Here is a 21,715-nt window from a genome sequence, read left to right on the forward strand (position 1 = left end):
CAACCCCCAAGGGAGAGAGGTTGAGAAGTTTCTGGGCCCCTAGGTGACCTGGGATGTCAGTAAAAGACAAACTATGTGATGGAGGGAGAAAAATAGGGTCCATCGGTAATTCTGGGGTTTAGAAAAGGTCAACGAGATTATAGGCCTCAGAGGCACCATATGCTGTCTTAAACGCAGTTTTCCTCCAGCCTCCACTGGAGGTACTTTTGTCTTCTTTTGCTGTAATTACTGCTTCCCATCCCCAAAAATCAGTCTCCCACTCTGTAATCTGGACGGGCAGTTCTCAGGGCCTGCTGTCAGCAGATGATTCTGAACACAGCGTGGAATAGCTACATTCATTCCTTTCTATCAGATATTTATTGAACACATACCGTATGCCAGCTGTGGCCACTGGTGATATGACTGAGAACAAAGTAGGCCCAGTTGTGGTTCTCAGGAAGTTTGCCTTCCAGTGTGGGAGTTAGAAAGAAGAGCAATTTCCAAGAGTGATGAGTGCCAGAAGTAAGAATAACCAGGTCATGTGGCAGGTGCTACAGCTGAAGACATCTGAGATTAAGTGATCACGAAGGGCTCCTTTGCAGAGGTGACATCTCCACTGAGTAGGTTGGGATCATCAAGGCCCAGGGGTGCCAGGCTTGGGGGACAGCAAGAGCAATAACCTTCGTGGGACCACTGGTATATGTTTGAAGAACAGTAAGAAGTGTTTGGAATAGTGAGGAGTGCTGAGTCACCCAGAGAGAGCTAGGCAGACAGGACTTGTGGAACCAAGACACTCCAGAGTAGCTCCACCTGTGTGTTTGTGAGCTGTGCCATCTGGCCCAGTCATATGGACTCCAGGCTCTGTTGCCTCATCTGTCAAATGGGTTGATCATGGTTTGGGGTGGCGTTGCAAGCAGTTGATGCACGGAAAGTGCCATGTAGGGTGCAACGGAAGAGGACTGGTGCCACAAACCTGTCTGTGCTCGTGGTGGCTTTGCCGCAGGATACAGCTGTGGGGTTTCCTTTGCTCTGCCCTCTGCTTGCCCTCCCCACTCTTTGCTGAGTCAGCTCTTCCCACCGCAGCCCAGGCCACAGCCCAGACACAGCCTCACTTCCTGCAGTTCTTTCCTGGCCTGTGGTAACTTGCAAAGCAGCAAGGAACTTGTTTCTAAAGAGCAGATGACCCAGATGGCTGATCTGGAATGAAAGGTGGGGACCCGACCTCTGATCACGTGGCAGTGTCAGTGTCACTACCTTCCAGACCCTCAGCTGCAGACCCTCCAGGTCTTGCGGGGAGTAACAAGCTTTGCAGGGGTCAGCCACGCAAAGGCCTTTTTTGCTTTTGAAATGTAGATCGGTCTCCCAAGCCCTTCCCCCATGACATCCCCACATTTCAGGACCAGGAAAAGAGCCGGGCCACCTTGTTACAACTTGCTGTGTGCCTTCCCAATCATTTTAGAAGGGAATCAGCTCCTACCCCAAACCCTCCATCCTAGATGGATTGTGTCCTAGGTGTCTTCCCCAGGAACTTTCTGATCTGGGCAGAAAAGCCTGTTTCTTTTCATGGTCTCAGTCGGTCTGTGTCATCTAAGGTGTGGAAAATGCACCCGGGCCTGGGTCTCCAGAGTCCTAGATTCTAGTTCACCCCATGCTAATCGCCACGGCACAAAATTGAAGAAGTTAAATTTGAGCAATCAGGGATCACCTTGCTTGTTGGCAAAGTCACCAGAAAGTGACAGGCATGATTTCAGGGCTCAGTGACACTCCTGTCCTTTCCCCTCTAATCCCTCCCCCTGGAAATACATCCTGTCCTTACCTGATGCCTAAATGTCCTTTTACAAGATCGGATCCTTTCCCTCCATGCTGAGAGAGCACAGTTATACCCTGGTGTCCCCAGGGATGGTGCTTCCAGCCAACTCATACTCTAGCGTAGATGGCTGACCGGACGGTTACTGAGACCAGGCTTGATAGAGGTGAGAGGGCAAGTGGGCAGCTGAGGCTGGAGACAGAAGAAGCTGCTGGGCCTCAAAGGCCTGTGTGGAGTCTGGAGAAGGGACTGGTGGGAGCTTGCGTGGAGCAGAGGAGACCAGCTGGGGTCCTGCAGAGACTTGGCCTAGGCTGGACCCTGGGTGGAGGGAAGTAGACTGAGGTCTGTCTTAGAAGAACAGCCAAGAGGCCATGCTGATGGATTGGAGGTGATGGGGTGGGGTCGAGAATGACTGCCCGCAGCTCTGCCTGGACAGCCCTGGCCAAGATGGCAGAAGGAGCTTTTCACAGCACCACCACTCCCCACTCCTGCCTGTGGGCTGCATCCGTGGGGGTGAAGGGAAAGGACTTCCTCCCTCCTCCCTGAGGTGGCTGAGGCCTTTGGAGCATATGAAAGGTGCTTTGTGGTGGGCAGCCTCCCTCCGCAGGAGCCTCTGGGCACTGGGCACTCTGGTTTCCGGGTCCAGGTTTCACTGGGGGGTCGGGAGGGGCAGCAGAGGGTGGTGGTGGAGGGGAACACTGAGGCGCATTGAGAAGGAACTCCACCCCCCCCGCCCCATAACTTCTTAGGAGGTGAGGGGCGCTGGAGGAGATAAATCCCCACAGTGTCCCTGGCCTAATTCCCCACACTGCCCTCCAGGGTCACCCCAACTGGACCCAGGCCCAGAGACAAAGCCCCAAGCCAGAGCTCTTCCCTGACCGGGACTGAGCTGGCTCTAGGCATCACCTGTGTGAACTGATGTATCATTCATCTAGAGCTGCCTGGCACCCAGCAGTCTCATCGTTCTGGGCCCTGAAAATATCTCCTCCCCCTTCACCTCCACAGTTCCCGGGACTGATGTCCACTGAGGAGGACCCAGGATGCCAGGCTGCCTGGCCTCCAGACCACAGTCGGCCCCAGGGGACTGGCATGGCCTGAAGATGGGGCCTGTTCATCTGAACGTACCTTCAGAAGGGAGGAGGCAAATGTGGAGGGTGGGGGTTGGCTGGCAGCCTCACCTTTCTCTACCTGTCAGGGACAGGGTGACCTGGCGACACCCCTACAGACTTCAGCTGTCAAGATCGAAGCTCGTGTGAAGGAAAGGGGCTAGGTTTCTGTTTCTCCCCAGGACCAAACAGGAGAAGCCAGATTTTGCCTTAGTGGAGGGCACATTTGGGTGGATCTCAGAGAGAACTTCCAGGGACAGGAAGAACTTCTCAGGGGACAGGGGGTGGGTTTTGAGCACTGGCTTTGGGCTGCTGCACATCTGGGTTCATACCTGGGCTTTCTACTTGGTACTACTTGCCTGGACCAAAGTTGCTGTTTTCCATGGCTGAGATGGGTAACTGTTGTACTTCCACTCTGGAGGACTTAGAGCCAGACAAACCTAGGGTTCAAATCCCAACTCAGCAGGCTCGGTACGCTGTCTCACACCTGTAATCCCAGCTACTCAGGAGGCCGAGGCAGGAGCATTGCTCGAGCTCAAGAGTTCGAGACCAGCCTGGGCAACATAGTGAGACCCTGTTTCAAAAAATAAAAATTAAAAGAAATCCCAACTCAGCCTCTTCATAGTTGTGTGACTCTGGGCCAGTTGTAATCAGTTTAATTCTGACCTTCCATCACAATCCCCATCTCTGAAATCCCTCCCAGGGTTATTGAGAGCATCAAATGAAATGTCATCTGAAAAGCACAAAGTAAGCCCTCAGCACACGATTGTTATTTGGTGATTTTTAGTATCAGGTCCCTAACAAAATTGTGAGCTGTCTCTGGGATGGTTTGAATGCAGCCTCCTAGAATCCCTTCCAAGAGTGAGATCTCTTCTCAGGAGTGCGGTCCCACAACCTCGTGTGTTTTAAGGATTGCTGTTCGAAATGTGGTCCTCAGATCAGCAGCATGGGCATCATCTGGGAGCTTGTTGGACATGCAGACACTTGGTCTCCCCCAAGACCTGTAAGTCACCGTCTGCATTTTAACGTGCACAGGTGATTTGTATGCACCGTAAAGTTGGAGAAGCAATGTTTTAAGGTCCATCAGAGCCCTTCTACAGGAGGTCTACTGTGTTTTGAGGGCTCTCTTGGTGCTTGGTTACGTTCAGTTCATTCACGTAATACAAACAACTGAGCCTGCAATGAATCCACTTCTGACTCAAAGTAGAGGTGCATGGGGAGACGAGGATTTACAGAGGTAACTTGGTGAGGGCTGGTTTCTTGGCCTCACATCCTTACATACACCTGAGCTGCCCGCCTGTTTCTGGTATTCTGTGGGAGGGAGTGGTGAGTAACAGTCCTCTCTCCCCATCACTAGCCCAACCAGGAAGATGCTCAGGCCCCAACCACACACCCTCATTGGATATAGATCAGAACATTCTCTCTCCCCTCCCTTCCAAGATGGGGTGAAGTTTTGGGCCAAGGAGATGGCTCAGGTTTTTATTTCAGAAGTTCCCTGATTGGAGATGCAAGACTGGCTCATGAACTCTCTGTGGTTTTGAAGATAGTGTGGCATGAGAACGTCTAAATCCTATGTCCAGAGTGATGTTGTACTATTAGGAGGGAAAACAGGCTCTTGTAAGGAGTCTCTGGAAAAAGTTAAGTCAACAGAATAAAGTGAAGCCAGGCATGGCTGCACACTCCTGTAGTCCCAGCTACTTGGGAGGCTGAGGTGAGAGGATCACTTGAGCCCAGGAGTTCGAGGTTGCAGCAAGCTATGATCATGCCACTGTACTCCATCCTGGGTGACAGAGTGCAACCCTGTCTCTAAACAAAATTTGTTTTAATTTCAAAAAAGAAAAAAAAAGTGAAATTTGAAAGGAGCATATTTTGCTCTTCTATATAAAATAACCATTGCAGACCTAAGCTTCAAAAGGAGCCAGGGAGGAGAGTTAAGCTGAGTGAGTGACTGGTAATTTGGTGGCCAGGTAATTCTTCTCCGATTGACACATTTTTTACTCTTGGCCTCTTGTTTCTGATCTGAAAGACAAATTAACCATTTTAATAGTTGATAGTTGGTGAAGATGGCTTAAGTAAGACCTATGTGGTCTTGCTTACCAGAAAAACTTGCTGGTAAAAGACAGAGGGTAGAGCAGCTGTTCACAATATGAGCCCAGTGGTCCAGAGATAACAATTCATTGAATTGGCTGTAGGGAAAAAGTTGCAAACAGCTTTCTAGGAACTTTGTGTGAGGCCTGGAACTTTAACAAATTAAACCATCATAAATGAGAGAGAATGTCTGCTTAAGGATTATGGCTACTATTTATTAAGCATATACTTCTGCCAGATACTGTGCAAAGGATTCATGTGCTTATGTTATCTCATTTAATGACAACTCTACTTGACATTTGAAAACTCACAGGCTAGAAGGGGTGCATGACTTACCCAAGGCCACTCAGCTAGTAAGAGGCAGAACTGGGATTCAAACCCAGTTCCCTCCACTTCCAAGTCCAAGCTCTTGATAACTATTTTTTTTTCTTTTGAGATGGATCTCGCTTAGTCGCCCAGGCTGGAGTGCAGTAGGACAATCTCGATGCACTGCAACCTCTGCCTCCTGGGTTCGAGCAATTCTCCTGCCTCAGCCCCCCAAGTAGTTGGGATTACAGGCTCCCACCACTATGCCTGGCTAATTTTTTTTTCTTTTTTTCTTTTTTTTTTTTGGTAGAGACAGGGTTTCACCATGTTGGCCAGGCTGGTCTCAAACTCTTGACCTCAAGCGATCTGTCCACCTTGGCCTCCCAGAGTGCTGGGATTACAGAGTGCGGGGATTACAAGTGTGAGTCACTGCACCCGGCCTTTGACCACTATTCTTTATGTTCTTGCCACAGAGTGGGATGGACAAAAGATGTACTGTCTGGAGATTAACAGTTAAGATTTGGTATAAAATGGTGGGTATGTTGCCTGCACCAGGGTGTTTGCATATCTTTAAACCTTGTTTCAAGTATTATCTCATTTAAAAATATATATATATATATATGTATATATGAGGTTGATCTGGCCGGGCGTGGTGGCTCAAGCCTACAATCCTAGCACTTTGGAAGGCCGAGGCAGGTGGATCACGAGGTCAGGAGATCGAGACCATCTTGGCTAATACGGTGAAACCCCGTCTCTACTAAAAATACAAAAAAAATTAGCTGGGCGTGGTGGCGGGCACCTGTAGTCCCAGCTGCTCGGGAGGCTGAGGCAGGAGAATGGCGTGAACCTGGGAGATGGAGCTTGCAGTGAGCCAAGATCGAGCCGCTGCACTCCAGCCTGGGCAACAGAGTAAGACTCTGTCTCAACAAAAAGAGGTTGATCAATGTTGTCCTTTTAATAAAGTATCACATTCTTATGGTAAAAGTTTTAGCTAGATTACATTATTTTCTCAGTCACGTTTCACTTGATCTATCAACTGCTACCAGCCACCTAGTGACAGATGCTGGAATTGCAGGCATAGTGTCCAGAAGGAAATAATTGAATTCTGGAAAGCTGGCTTTGGAAACTCAAACCTATGAAGTAACTATGTAATGATAATCATCACAGATATTATTTCCTAAACCATGATTCAACAGAGTGCTGAAAACAAGGAAGAAAGATGTCCCACTTTACTGTCATTTTTCTATGTGATGCTAAAACTGAGAAGTTTTCCTTTGAGGCACCAAATAGAACCTTAGGAAAAGTCTCAGGGTGTTACTTATTCATTCCTAAAACTTGGTGAGGGAGGAACTCTGGGCCTGGGGTCTGCTTTGCTGTCCCGTTTCTTTTGCTGTGCCTGACAGCAGTTTATCCAACATTAGGGTGTTCTTCTGTGCATTGTAATAGATTTGTATTTATTAGTTCAGAATCCCCCATAAGGATAGGTCACAGCCCTTCTCTGAGCCTGAGTTCCATCATCTGTGAAATACAAGGATTGGACTTGATGCTGTCTAGGTTTTCTCATAGTCCCAACATTTAGTGAGCTAACAGCTATTAAGACCAAAGGGATAAATGCCTAATAATGGAATATCATGCAAAGGGGAAAACATTTTAGGAGAACAGGAGTCCTGTAGGCCTGCCTCAAATCCCACTGTACTGGCAGAACGTGGCTGCCTCTGTATAAGGCCAGGCTTGTGCCCTTCCCACTCCCCTATTCCACTCCTCCATTTCCTTTGGAAGGCAGAGAAAGCCCCCTTGTCCTAAATGTTTCCCTGTAAAGGGCTCCTGCTGAAAGACTGCATACACAGCCAAGACTTTGACCTTCACCTTTGCCCCTCACTGACTTAGTGAAAAAGAGTTCTTATCCTCCCCTGTCTAGGTTTGGGGAGGCGGGGAATCAGCTAGGGTTAGTAGGAATTCAATGAAAATATAAATAGAAACGTGGTCTATAAATAATAGTGCCCCAAAATATCAGGAGGCATGAATACCAGCTGGGCAGCAGACAGTCACAGATCACGAGGGCCTGGACAGGGAGTGCGTTTATTCAGTTGCTTTGGTGCCTCTTGGGATGCTTCCAACTTGCCAGTGAGCTTGGAGAAACCCTGTCTCTTTCTGGACTCTAGAAACGCCCTCTTTGCTGCCTCTCTTGCACCCATCTCTAGCTAAACCTTCCTTAACACTGCCTGGAATTAGATCTGGTGTTTAATCCCAGCAGTATGTGACTTGGGGAAATTCAGAAGGTATCTCTGAGCTTTAGTTTTTTCATCTGTACCCATGAGGATTTTTAAAGCTGGAGATTTTGAAGAGCAAGAACTGTATCTCATTTTATCTTGGTTAACAGAGTGGAACCTAGGGCCAGATTGCCTGGATTCAGATCCCCATAGTGCTCCTTACTAGTTGTTTGGCCTTGGAAAAGTTACATAACCTCTCTGTGCTTCAATTTCCTTATTAAACGGGAAGAATAGTGGTATCTACATTGTTGGGCTGTTGTGAAGAATAAGTTAGTTAATATTTGTTAAATGCTTAAAATAGTCTGGCACATAGTAGACATATATAAATATTTATTAAGCAAGGAAACAAATCTATATGTCCCCTGTGCCTACAGTGTTACCTGGTATGTAGTAGCTGCTCAATAAATGTGTAGCGTGAATGACTGAATGACCTATCTATCTTGCAGTCTACAAAAGTCATTCAATAAGATCATGCATGAATTCTGTCTAAGCCACAGAGTTCTATACAAATGAAAGTGGGAATATTATTCTTACCTACTAGGGTGACAGCTTGACAAGGGTTAAAGATACACTCCCTTATTATCCTCATTCATCTTCTCTGCCTTGCATACTCTGCATTCTGTTGGTCTGGGGGAAATGCCTGGAGCTGAGACATCTCAGTGGCAGAAAAAGTCCCTTTCCTGCTGCAGTGTTCTGTGGCAGTGCCAGCCTCTCTGCATGGCCTAGCACTGCCCTACCCTGCTTAGCGTTAGGCCCTCATTGTGGGTAGTGCTGACAAAATTGTTCACAGGCAAAGCAAAGCAAGCTCTTAAGCAGACAAACAATTGGCTGTGTAGCATTTTGCTATATGCAGATTTTAAATATAAATAAAAGAAACCAAAAAACAGCCCGTGTCCCTCAACGAAGCAACCTGAATGGACACGGCAGAAAGAGCATTGACCCAGGAGTCAGGTGCTGGGTTCTAGGCTCAGGCCTGCCTCAGCTTGTGTGTGGAATAGGGACCATCCCATCAACTCTCTGAGCCTCCCCAGGTCTGGAAGGTATTAGATTCTCTCAGTAATTCTCAGCCTCAGAGGTACATGAGAATCGCTCAGGGGGCTCATGAAAAAGGCAGACTCTCGCCCTGTCCATCCCCTTCCACTTGAATTCAGAGTGTCTGGGCAAATTTTAGGAACTTCATTCATTACCAATGTTCCAGATATCTCTGATTCAGGTAACGCAGGGACCCTGTCCTCCCGAGAGGAGTGTTAGGCTTTGTAGTAGTTACCTGGGTAACAAATCTTCCCCCAAAATGAGCAGCTTAAAACGATAATAAAAGGCCAGGCATGGTGGCTCATGCCTGCAGTCCCAGCACTTTTGGAGGCCAAGGTGGGAGGATCACTTGAGCCTGGGAGTTCGAGACCAGCCTGGGCAACATAGAGACCCCCATCTCTACAAAAAAATTTTTAAATTAGCTGGGCATGGCATCGTGCACCTGTGGTCCCAGCTACTTGGGAGGCCAAGGCAGGTGGATCACCTGAGGTCAGGAGTTCGAAACCAGCCAGGCCAACATAGTGAAACCCCATCTCTACTAAAAATACAAAAATTGGCTGGGTGTGGTGGCACGCGCCTGTTGTCCCAGTTACTTGGGAGGCTGAGGCAGGAGAATTACTTGAACCCAGGGGCAGAAGTTGCAGGGAACCAAGATCATGCCACCATACTCCAGCCTGGGTGATAAGAGTGGGACTCCGTCTCAAAAATAAAAAGAAGAAGGAGAAGAAGAAGAAAGACTTCAGGAAGAAGGGCTTCAGGCAGGGTCTGAAGGTTCTGGTGTCTTCTCAGCATGAACATTATGGTCCTCGGCCTTGGAGGTCCAGGAACTCAGACAGTTCTGCATATGCAGCTGTAGTGGCTTTGGTGTGCTCTGTGTGGCCATTCAGTCTCTTTGGCACCTTTCATAACCCCACCCCCGGGACCTCCCGGCATGCGTCCTGATGCACTTACCCACTGGACTCCCTTCAGCTTCTCAGATGTGCCTGTCTCTTCAGTCTCTGGGCCTCTGCTCAGACTCTCCCTCTACTTGGAACACTCTTCCCACTCACCTTTGCCCGGCTTACTCTAACCACTTCCTCAGACCTGTCTCCCTCCTGCATGTGCCTGTCACAGCCGACACATCACAGCACAGTACCCATGCACAGTGTCCTTTGCGAGGGCAGGGACCGTCACCATCACACCCCAGCCCCCAGCACAGTGCCGGCATTTGGGAGGGAGTGAATGGGTGTTGCGTGTTGGTCCTTCTTTTGGGGATGGGGTAGGGTTGAGATGTGCCCTGTCAGGAAAGCTGGCCACAGGTTGCTCAGCCCGGGGCTCAGAGAAAGGAAGGAAGATAACAGAATCATTAGGAGTGTAGGCACGTTTAGTCTGCCTAAAGAAAGAGACTGTGGCACACCCAATCCCAGCTCTCCCACTTCCTTGCTGTGCAACCTTGGGCAGGGCACTCAACTTTTCTTACCTTCAGTTTACCCATCTGTAAAGTGAGATAACAACAGCACTCAGTACGTTGCTCAGAGGTTGTTATGAGGATCAACTGTCATGATAAATATAAAGTACATGGCACAGGGCTTGGCACATACCAAGGGCTCAATGAATGTTACGTCCTCTTAATGTTACTGTCACCATCCTTGCAGGAGAGGGTTGGAACCACAGAAAATGCTGGTGGGAGGTTGATGAAGAGAGTTGACTGTCTGGGCTCAGTTTTACCAACAGAGCCAAAGCTCAAGAAAAGCAGGTTTTGGGCCAGGCGCAGTGGCTCAAACCTGTCATCTCTGCACTTTGGGAGGCTGAAGTGGGTGGATTACTTGAGCCCAGGAATTCGAGACCAACCTAGGCAACATAGTGAGACCTTATCTCTACAAAAATAATAAATAAATAAATAAATAAATAAATAAATAAATAAATAAATAAAATGAAAGCAAGCTTTAGTGGACCGTGTCCATCCCAAGAGAGGCAGGCAAACTCCCCTGTGGCTGCCCAGACCGGCCTGTGGTTTTGGACCCTTTACCGACGGGCCTCTGCATCCTGCGGCTTTTCCTCTGTCTCAGAACCTCAGAAGTAAGTGGGCGTCTTTCAGCATCATCACTGCAACCCAGGACTTCCATCCGCCTGCCCCACAGCCTCCTCATCTGGGTGGGCCATTCTGCGGTGTCTCTCTGAGCCACAGAGGCCTTGTGCCCCTCACCCAGCCCCCCACACTGTGGGCCATGCCACAGGGAGAGGCTGCCGGGAAGCTCTGCCCAGCGTCCCACCGTCTTTCCTGAGGGCAGCCTCCCCTGGAGGGAGGAGCCAAGACTGCACAGGCTGAATGGGGCCCTTTATTCCCAGCTCCCACAGGGAGGGCGCAGAGCCACTGCCCACCACGCCCACCACACCCACGCCCACATGGAGGGGGGACAGCTTGGCCCAGATGCCGGCCTCTGAACTAACCACACTCTGGCCCCACTCTGTCTGGGTCCTGGAGGGCGAATCCACCCTTCTCCCTAGCCCTGGCTGAGGCTGCCGTTCCTAATATGTGGGGTGAGCTGTATTTGCTAGTCCTCCAGGAGTCTGGGGGTGTGTACGTGAGAGACAGCCTAGAGCAAGCCAGTGTGAACACACACACGCACTCACCATTCAGCAAGGCGCGGTCAGGGTCCCACCACTCGCCATTCACCAAGTCGCTATGTGCCAGTCCTTGTGCTGGGCCCTGAGGATAAGTTCCTGGGCTTCACTGGCCACAGGAAGCTTGCATTCTGTCCTGAGGGAACGCTGTAAAGAGTCAGGTTCAGAAGATCATTAGCAATGGTGGCAGAATCTCAGAGGGAAACAACAGAGGCCGGGGAGAGAGGGCACGTGGTCACCAAAGGCCTCCCGATGAGGGGTACAAGACAATGGCTGGGCAAAGGGCAGCAGGAACAGTGCACAGGAACAGGGACAGCGAGCACGCAGGCCCTGAGGTGGGGAAGAGCAGGATGTGTCTGTGGCATGGGCGGAGTGACAGGAGATGGGCGGGCAGAGAGAGAGGCAGGAGCCGAATCCTCCCCGGCCTCGAGGGCCGCAGAAGGGAGTTTGGATTTTATCCTCAGTGCCCTGGGCAGTCACTGAAAGGGTTAAGCAAGAGTTATGGTTTGAGAATATTATTCTGAGGCCAGGCACAGGTGGCTCACATCTGTAATCCCAGTACTCTGGGAGGATCGCTTGAGCCCAGGAGTTCAAAACCAGCCTGGGCTACATGGTGAAACCCAGTTTCTACAAAAAGTTAGCCTGGTGTGGTGGTGCACGCCTGTAATCCCAGCTGAAGTGGGAGAATCACTCGAACCCGGGAGGCAGAGGTTGCAGTGAGCCGAGATCACTCACTCCCCTGCACTCCAGCCTGGGTGACAGAGCCAGACCCTGTCTCAATAAATAAATAAATAAAAATAAAAAAGAAAGAAATGGTTCTGGTCCCACTGCTCTAGAATGCTGCTCAAAAAGACTTCCATTCCATTTGGTTCAGCAAAGATGTGTTAGTCCCTCCATGGGCCCGGGACAAGGTGCTTTATCACTAGCAGACACCCATAAAATTCCAGTGGACCCACCTGGGGTGAGGGAGAGAAAGATACTGTTCCCTTCAGCCTGGCTCTGCTTGCTGGGTATGGGAACCTCCGAACCAGAATTTGGGAGATTGTTCTTCCTTCCAAGGTGCGCTGATGCTTTGTGCAAGTAAGCCGTGGCTGCAGGAGGGTGAAGGCTTCGCTCTGTCGTGAACCGCAGTGGGCTTTTGCAAGTGTGTTTCCCTGGGTGTGTGGGAGAGGGGGTGGGGAGTGCTGGAGCGGGGAGACACACCTGTGTGAGTCACCCTAGAATGCCCCAGGAGGCGGGTGGAATGAATAATCGACCTCCTCACCATTGTGTCACGTCCTCTGCCCTCTGAGTTGGGGCTTGGAGAAACGGAAGCTGTGTGGGAGACACAGATGTGTTTATGGGGTGGGTGAATCAGGAAGGGCAGCCACAGACTGAGGGGAGCTCATGTTTGGCCTTGGTGGGAAGCCAGGTGGATGGACTGGGTGCCTGGGAAATGCTTCTGGTACTTGGATTCCACATGGCCAGCAAGGAGACAGGCAGGGCCCACCCCACCCCATCCCACTTGCTTGACCTGGAAGTGTCAACTCATAAGAGATCCCATTTGTCCACCATTTACCATGGGCTGGGCTCCGTGTTAAATGCTTTTACAGACTCATTCACTGGCTCCTCACAATAGTCCTTTGCATTAGACATTACTGCCCCCCATTTTGCAGTTTGAGGAAACTGAGATTCAAATAGGTTGTGACTCATCCCCTGTCACATAACAGTAACTGGTAGAGCCAGATGTACCAGTCAGTGCTCTCCTGGTGACAAGAAATAGACCCATCTCAATCTGGCTTAAGAAAAAAGGGGAAACTTATTGGTTCACATAACTGAAAACCAAGAGTAATGGTTTCAGGCATAGCTGGATCTAGGGGACCAAAACGTGTCTCTTAAGCCCTCAGCTTTGCTCTCTTTTCTGTTGACTTAATTCTCCGATAGGCTTCCCTCAGATGGTAACAGAGATACATAAAGATGCTTCCTAGCAGCCTGGGGCTTGGCATTTATGAGTTAGCAGCAACTGTAGAGAGAGAACACGTCTTTTCCTGGTAGTTCCAGCAATAGTCCCAGGCTGATTCCCACTGGACCAGCGTGGGTCACATGCCCATGGCTGGACTGTATTGACTGATCAGCCCCAGATTTTGGGATAGGATCAGCCCCACTGAAATCCCATGGACACTGAATGAAGGAGGGATTGTTTCCCAAAAGAAAATTAGGGCACTGTAATAATTAAAAGCTGGCAGGCAAAACCTACCAATGCCTACCATGCTAGACTTCAAGCCAGAGGCAGCATCTTGGCTCTAAAGAGAGATTCATGGGAGCCAGAACTCGGGGCATGGCGTCAGTATGCCTCGGGCTGCTGACCTTCCCCATGGGGATTGTGTCTTTCTGGAACCTGCATGTGCCCACTGCTTCCAGCCTCAGCATCTAGACCTTACTCCTGCCTTCCCCCAGCCCAAGTAAATGGCAACAAAGCCAGATGTTGCAAGTGGAGAAGCAGGATTGGGTGTCAGGGTGTGATCTGAGCCAGATACAAGGCTGTAGACTCTGGGGATGTCATCTCAGCTGCACCAGAAGCTGGAGGCAGCCCAGCAGGGGAGCAGGTGACCTGCAGTCCCCAGGCTGCAGAGAGTGAGAGGTGACATGTGAGTTTCAGGGGCAGCACTTAAAAAGAGAAGCAGTGGCCTGCCCATCAGCCGCTCCCACCCTAGCCTAGGCAGGACTAATCCAGGTGAAAGCTGGGTGGCCCCATGGTCAGGAAACAGCTGAACGTCAAGGGCAGGGCCAGCTTTCAGGAAGACAGGGGAGCCAGCAGAGGCTGTTAAGCCGTTATTCTCCCCTGCCCATTACATCCTCTTCCATCAAGGCCTCTGTGCTCTTTGCTCTCTTCCCCAGCGAGACCCTGTTGTTGAGTGAGAAGCCAGTGCCTGCTCATATTTAGGTGTGGATGGTTAATACAGCTTACTGTACCATTCTCCAGGGAGAAGTTTATATATCTTGACGAAAATCTTGAAGAAACTGAATTCTGATTCTGCAGTCTCAGACATCAAAGAAGTAGGTTGTGAGTTTGTTGGTTTGTTTGTTTTTAGAGTTAGGTATTCTTAGGGCCTAGGGCACACCCTCTTGGTGTCTGCTTGCTTTAAACCATCAGAAGTCCCAGCCTGAGCCAGGTGCAGTGGCTCAGGCCTATAATCACAGCACTTTGGGAAGCTGAGGCAAGAGGATCGCTTAAGGCAAGGAGTTCGGGACCAGCCTGGGCAACATAACAAGACCCCGTTGCTATAAAAATGTAGCTGGGTGTTGTGTGCACCTGCTACTTGGGAGGCTGAGGTGGGAGAATCGCTTAAGCTCAGGAGTTCAAGGCTGCAGTGAGCTACGATAGAGACACTGCCCTCCAGCCTGGGTGGCAGATGAGATCCTGTCACAAAAACAAACAAAAAAAGAGTCCCAGTCTGCCTCTTCTTGGACCAGCTTGGATCACCGAGCCTCAGTGACTCTGTGAGTTGGGGGTTGGTAACAGCCTCTCTGAAATCAAACAGACTGAGAATGAAAGAGGGGTCGTTTGTGTTTTGTTTTTCATGGCGAAGAAAGCCCCATTAGTGGAATCATGGTTATATTCTCTCTGCTCTCCTCTACCCAGGGCCCTTCATTTAAGAGCTTCTATTGGGAGTTATACTTGATATAAATGACGAATTGATGGGTGCTGACGAGTTGATGGGTGCAGCACACCAACATGGCACAAGTATACATATGTAACAAACCTGCACGTTATGCACATGTACCCTAGAACTTAAAGTATAATAATAAAAAATAAAAAAAGAAAAAAAAAAGAGCTTCTGTCTTCATCAATCTGTCAGCAAACAGCACGGATGGAGGCGCCTGATGAGAGCAGCTGGACATGGGGTCCTTGGCTGGCCCAGCCCACTTTGCACAGGGACGTGGTCAGGTCTCAGGACCACGGAGAGCTGTGGGAGTAGGAAACTGAACCTCTCCTCCTTCCTTCCACGTGCATTGCCTGTGTCTTATCACCCCACGAGCATGCATGTTACCCTTGCAGCGGGAGGGAGGTTCCCTCTAGGAATCCTCACATCTACTTTCCTCCAGTTCATCTGGGAAATCTGTTTGTCTCTTCTCTCCTGGGTGTCACATCACCCCTCAAAACCAGAGAAGGACCCGCCTCCCCCATTCCCTTGGCTTCAGGTCCCCACAGCTTGCCTCTCTCCTCTCAGGCTCAGAGACCCCAGAGCTGCTCTGTCCAGACACTCCCCTGTCCCCCATGAGGGCTTCAGGCTGCACCCATATCCATTTCACCCAGCGCCATGCCAGACATTTCCAGGGATTCAGGGAGTATAGAAACTACCCCTGTCCTCAGGGCCACTGAAGTCCACTTAGGGATATAGGGCCCTGTCAGGTGGCTGGTCTGCCCTGTGGCTCTCCCATAACCACCCTGTGGTAGGTTGAATAACGGTTGAATTAATAAAGGTTGAATCTCCCAAAAAGGTATGTCCAAGTCCTAACCCCTTGAAACCTGTGAATCTGGCTTTATTTGGAGAAAAGGGTCTTTGTAGATGTAATTAAAGATCTTGAAATGAGATCATCCCGGCTTTAGGGTGGGCGCTCAACTCAGGGACAGGTGTTCTTATAAGAGAAAGGCAGAAGGAGACGTGAGACACAGGCATGGGACGGGAAGGCCATGTAAAGACCGAGACACAGATCGCAGTGATGCTGCTACGAGCCAAGAGATGCCTGGGGCCCTCAGAAGCTAGAAGAGGCACGGAAAAATGCTCCCTGGTGCCTCCAGAGGGAGCGTGACCCTGCTGGTGCCTTGATTTCAGACTTCTGACCTCCAGAACTGGCAGATAATACATTCCTGGGTTGTTGTTTATTTTGAGACAGTCTCACTGTGTCACCCAGGCTGGAGTACAGTGGTGCAGTCACGACTCAGTGGAGCCTCAACTTCCCAGGCTCAAGCGATCCCCCTACCTCAGCCTCCTGAGTAGCTGGGATCACAGGTGTGCGCCACCATGCCTGGCTGGGTTTTTTTTTTTTTAGCATTTTGTAGAAACAAGGTCTCACTATGTTGCCTAGTCTGGTCTTGAACTCCTGAGCTCAAGTGATCCTCCAGCCTTTGCCTCCCAAACAGCTGGGATTACAGGCATAAGCCACCATGGTGTGCCAAATTCCTGTTGTTTTAAACCACCGGGTTTATGGTCATTTGTGCCAGCAACCTTAGGTGACAACTGCATCCCACCTTCCTTTCTGTTCTTAGACCCAGTTAGAAGGGCAGGAGGGCTGTCCTTGGAGCATGAGGCCTCTGCACCGTGCGGTCTGTGGACTGCAGGCCTGCCTGTGCTCTCCCCTGTTTCTTAGGCAAGTCTCCCTCGACAGCCTGGCCTCTCTGGGTTACATTGAGGGGAGGGGGTTGTGAGCATCTGTATCCTTGGAGGACAGGGTGGCTGGGAGGAGCTGGCCCTCCTTGAGCCCAAGGGGCTGCTGACCTGTTGCTATAAGTCAGGGAACACTTTGAGAAGGTGAGAGGGGCCCTGAGGAGGGCGGCTTCCTGACAAATTCTCTAGGACAGAAGGGACCAGAGGGCCAGAGTGGGGTGACTGCCAGAGGGTCCTAGAGGTTGGCAAGGAAGGGCCAGAGAAGCATTCAAGGAAGGCTTCATGGGGAGGCAGCATGGAACAGTGCCTTAAGGACAGAATGAGGGTTGAATAAGCAGGCCCCAGGGCACTTAGAATAAAACCAGACTCTTTTCTGTGGCTGCAGGCTCCTCTCTTTTCTGTCTTCCATCATGTCCAGTTCCTTCTGCCCCAGGGCCTTGGCTGTGGTAGTTCCCTCTGGCTAAGCCCGCTTGTTCCAGAGCTTTGCATAGCTGCTCTTTCTCTTCCTTGAAGTCTCCACTGAAGCCCAGAGAAGCTTTCTTAACCATTCTCTGAGTTCTTCCCTCCAGGCACCCCTCTTCACATTGCCCTGTGTTATTATCTTTGTAGAGGTGGGGGAAGACATGGAAGTGTAACCAAATTACTCACTAGGTATGAAAATGTGTACTGCCTTCTTCCCATGCCCACTCCCTTCCCAATTGGAAGGTAAACTCCTGAGAGCAAGGCCCTCATCTCTCTGGTTCACTGCAATGCTCCCAGCACCTGGAACAGAGCCCAGCACAGCAGGCCTCCATCAAGACAGTGCTGGGTGGATCAAGGGAAGGAAGGATGGAAGGAAAGAAGGAAAGGCAAGGGGAAGTCTTCCAAGAATGAATGGTGTTCCAGGTGGCAGAAAGACAGGGAAGAAGGAGTTGTACACGCATGCATAGACACTGTGAGTGTGAAGAGGAGAGGCTGCCAGGAATAGATTAGCCTGCTCAGACCAGAAGAGGTCCCGAGGCCAGCCCTCTCTTATGGCGCCTATAATCAGTGCCCTCTTATTACCTCTACAAATGGGTCCTAGTTCATGGAGGTAGCTACCAAACTCTTCATGGCTGGTATGGGGACCCTGGCCAGTGGTACTGTGTCTGGTGATTCTATTGTCAAGGGCCCCAGTCCCTGGCTGTCATGGGAGTCCATCCCATAGGTACCACTTTCCCAAGAAGAGCCCTGGAGGCTGTGGTTGGTCTAGGGGTTTAACTGTTCTCATCTCCCTTCACGTGCAGAATAAAATCCAAAGTCCTCGCGGTGACTCTCAAGGCTTTACATGATCCAAGTGCAAAGATCATGGCTCCCCCCAACTCTCTAAGCTTTAAAACCTCAGGTTGAAATCCCAGCTCAGCCACTAGATAGCTGTGTGACTTTGGACAGGTCCTTCAACCTTTCTGAGCTGCCATCTAGGACAAAATGGGCCTGGTTAAAATACTTGCTTCAAGGTTGTTGTGAGGATGAAGGGAGGGAATTCAGTGAAAAGCTCTTAGTGTGCACCTGGTGTGCGCTGAGCTCTTAGCTACCATTAACCCTTTCCTCCCTCCTCCTCTGCCCGCTAACATCCCCACTATAAATCAGTCTTAGGGCTTCCAGAGGGAGCGGCCACAGAGCCCAGGCCCCCGATGAGCACACAGCAGTCCCAGTGAAGGGGCCTGTTTCAGGGTCACAAAGCCAGCCTGTGGCCTGGGTGGGACTTGAACCCAGGACTCCCACCGGAGGCCCCCACTCTCCGCTGGTCTCACCCCAGCCCAGCCCAGAGTGGCAGGAAGAAGAACCTCCAGTTGCTGCTTGGAAGTAGCTGCACAGCTTCTTCTCCGCTTTCAAGACTGAGTTAATCCTGATGAGTTAGGTCTGTTTCAGGCCCCGTGCGATCTTCCTTGCGATGCTCATAAGATTCCTGGGGCGGCATCTGGATGGCTTCGAAGACTCTGGCAGAAGCTGAGCCCCGCCGTCAACGGGCTGCGCTACGTTTACAAGAGGCCTTTAATGCCCTGTGGTCTCGGCTTCCTTAATGGGGATTTTCCTCCCCCTCCTTTTCTCTCCCCTTTTGGCTTTCAGAGTGTGGTTTGGATTCCTAACAGAGAAGTCAAGACCGGAGAATCCCTTCCAGGCCCTCCCTCCCTCTCTCCCCCACTGGCCAACTGTGCCAAAGCCCTGGGAAAAGAAAACGTTGCTTCTAAAGGATTTCAGCGGGAAAAAGAGGGAAGCCCCATTGGGCTTCCAGAAACTCAACTGGGAATTGGCTTGTGCAGAAATTCTCCTCTGACCTTGCAAGTGAGCAGCAGATCCAGGAGCCTGGTGGGGAGGACTGGGCAGCTCCAGGTGCAGTGGCCTAATGGCCTCACTCAGATTGCAGGCTGGAGGGGCAGGGCAGGGTCCTGTGCTTGGGGCCAGCATGGGGAGGGGTCAGGCAGCACCCTCTCACCTACCTCCCCACCCCAACCTATCCCTCCCTTCTCTGGATCTCCTACACCTGTGGAGGTCTCTGTGCTCCTTAACTAGTTTTTAAAATGAGTTCTTCCCAGCACTTTGGGAAGCCAAGGCGGGCGGATCACCTGAGGTCAGGAGTTCGTGACCAGCCTGACCAACATGGAGAAACCCCGACTCTACTAAAAATACAAAATCAGCCAGGTGTGGTGGCACATGCCTGTAATCCCAGCTACTTGGGAGACTGAGGTAGGAGAATTGCTTGAACCCAGGAGGCGGAGGTTGCAGTGAGCCAAGATCGCACCATTGCACTCCAGCCTGGACAACAACAGCGAAACTCCATCTCAAAAAAAAAAAAGAGTTCTAGAGTTCTGTCTGCAACTAGGACAGGAATGATCTAAGCCTCAGCCAGAGCTTTGGCTAACCTTGAGATTGGGGGCTAGGGGGGGAACCCCATTTACCTTCCCATCTCCCTCCTTTCTTTTTTGTCCCCAACAGGATGAGAAAGGGCAGGAGTGCCATTTTGGAGGCTGAGGCCCTGATCCATGCAGGTCTGTGGGCCCTGCCCCCACCCTCCTGTGGTCCCCCTGGGTTTCCTCTGTATCTCAGATGGTCCTTCAGGGCCCTGCTCATATGGCTGGACCGCAGGTGTCATTGGGTCTGGGCATCACTCAGCTTCTGACAGACAACTGCCTTCATTAGAAAGGCCCAGAATTCCAGCCCCAGGACCACCCATCTTCTTGGCAGTCCTGAGCTTAAGTCTCCTCATGTTTTATTTTACACAGCCTCCCCCGGCCTCACACATGTAGCCTGTGGCATGCGAGCAATCAAGCGACAGGCAGCCAAAAAAGGGTAGAAGGCAAAGAGGCAAGGGAATACCGAATCTGTGACATCTTCCCCCAAGGAACAGCGGCGTCGCCAGTGTCTGGATAAATCACGTTTTATCTCCTTTCAAGAGGAACACAAAGCAGAGCCGCTTCATCTTGATGATGTTGTCTGTCTGCACAGTGTTGTCCATCTGACAGGGAGATGGCCCGGCTCTCTGGCTTCAGAGAGAAGACAATGACGGAGAGCTTGAGCAAGAGTCCAGGAGAGGAACAAGAATGACCCAGCAAGCACTTCTTGAGCATCTGCTGAATGCAAAGCCTAGTGCTCCATGGAGTGTAGGGGCAGACAGGAGGGGTGAGCTGCAGAGCCATCATAGAGAGATGAGAGATACCCACAGGAAGCAGGTCACATGCGATAGGACGTGGTCACACGTTCCACTGTCTGACTTCAGCAGGGCTTGCGACCAATGCTTGTGGTGGCAGGGAAGTCAGGGGTGGCTGCAGCTGTGGTTTTCATGGCCCCTGGGTCCCCTGTCTGTTCACTTCTGCCTACCAAAGGCTGCTCACCAGAACCACTGGGGCTCTCCACCTCAGGGTTTTGTCTAGCCATGGGCACACACTCAGCCAGACGTGCTAGAGTTAACGCCCTCAGAGGCAGCCCTCAGTGACAAACGGAGTTGGTGGGTAGATCTCCAGCCTCCATGTGTCAGGTACTTTCTCTGTCATCTCCTGGAGCAGCCCCAGCAGAATTGAGCTCTAGCTGCCCACCATGACTAACTGGCCTGATAACACTTCCTTCCCTTCCCTGCCCTTACCGTCCCACTCCCCTAATGATATTTCTTGGGATCGCCTCCAAAACAAGTCAAATCCTTATTGCTGGGGCTGCATCTGGGGGAATAATCTAAATCAAGGTGATGACTTTTCTGAGTACGTCACTCAGACCTTGACAGAAGCAGCTGGCGTGGATTCGTGAGCAGTCTACCCGTCTGCTCACATGCAATGGAAATTATCTTAATTGGGTCTCCTTTAATTCAAGTTATGAAAACCCATCTTCAACTCATTTAAATGAAAAAGAAAATGGTATTGTTTTATGTAGCTGAAAAGGACCAGGTTGACCCTAGTTTAGGAACAGCTACCCATATCCAGCTGCTGAAATAATGTCAAAGGGCTCTGTCGCTCCCTCTCTCCACTCGGCTTTTCAGTCACTCAAGAAGCTTTTACCAAGAACCTGTCTTGTGCCAGGTTCTTTTCTCATTTCTTCCTTTCTCTCATTGCTTTGCTTCTCAGGCCACTAGAGGTGCCAGGCTTTCATCCTGCCAGCTTAGCAACCGTGGGAAAAAGCAGTCTCAGGGCTGACTCTCATTGGCTCGGATCAGGTCCCTCCCCACCGCTGAGCCAATCACTGTGACTGTGGCTGACTAGGCTGCGTCCTGTGGCTACCTTTGTTGCTAGGGGGTGTGGCTAGACTTACTGACACCACAAGGACTGGGAGTGGAAGAGGCCTTCTCCAGGGGAAAATTAGGTAGACTGAGGCAACAGATGCCTGTTACAGCTACAGGTGAGCACTTCATCATGTGCCAAGCTCATGGGCCCCGAAATGAGTCACAAGTGCTATAACTCACAGCAGAATGTGGCAGGTAGCCTAGGAATGGATAACGTGTTGTGGATGTTCTGGAAAGAGGGACATTATTCCCCGCTCAGCCAATCAAGGAACACCTTCTGAAAAGGGGGCTTTGGCCCTAGACATTGACAGCCACCTGGCACAGAAGTCAGTTGTGTAAGACCTTGAATATCAGACCAAGGAGTTCAGATTCTAAATTTCTCAGACTAGAAAATAACTATGTCTTGATGCATTTGTTATGATTGAATG

The 21,715-nt window shown here is 50.6% G+C and overlaps 1 protein-coding gene across 1 annotated transcript in view; it reads left to right on the forward strand.

The window, feature by feature from the left end:
- The window catches only part of LOC108515064 (SH3 and PX domain-containing protein 2A-like), an 84,201-nt gene that overhangs the window by 49,286 nt on the left and 13,200 nt on the right, over positions 1 to 21,715 (forward strand). The gene's annotated exons all lie outside the window — the stretch shown is intronic.

Source organism: Rhinopithecus bieti, unplaced genomic scaffold (assembly GCF_001698545.2).
Source record: "Rhinopithecus bieti isolate Rb0 unplaced genomic scaffold, ASM169854v2 scaffold_31787, whole genome shotgun sequence".
NCBI lineage: Eukaryota > Metazoa > Chordata > Mammalia > Primates > Cercopithecidae > Rhinopithecus > Rhinopithecus bieti.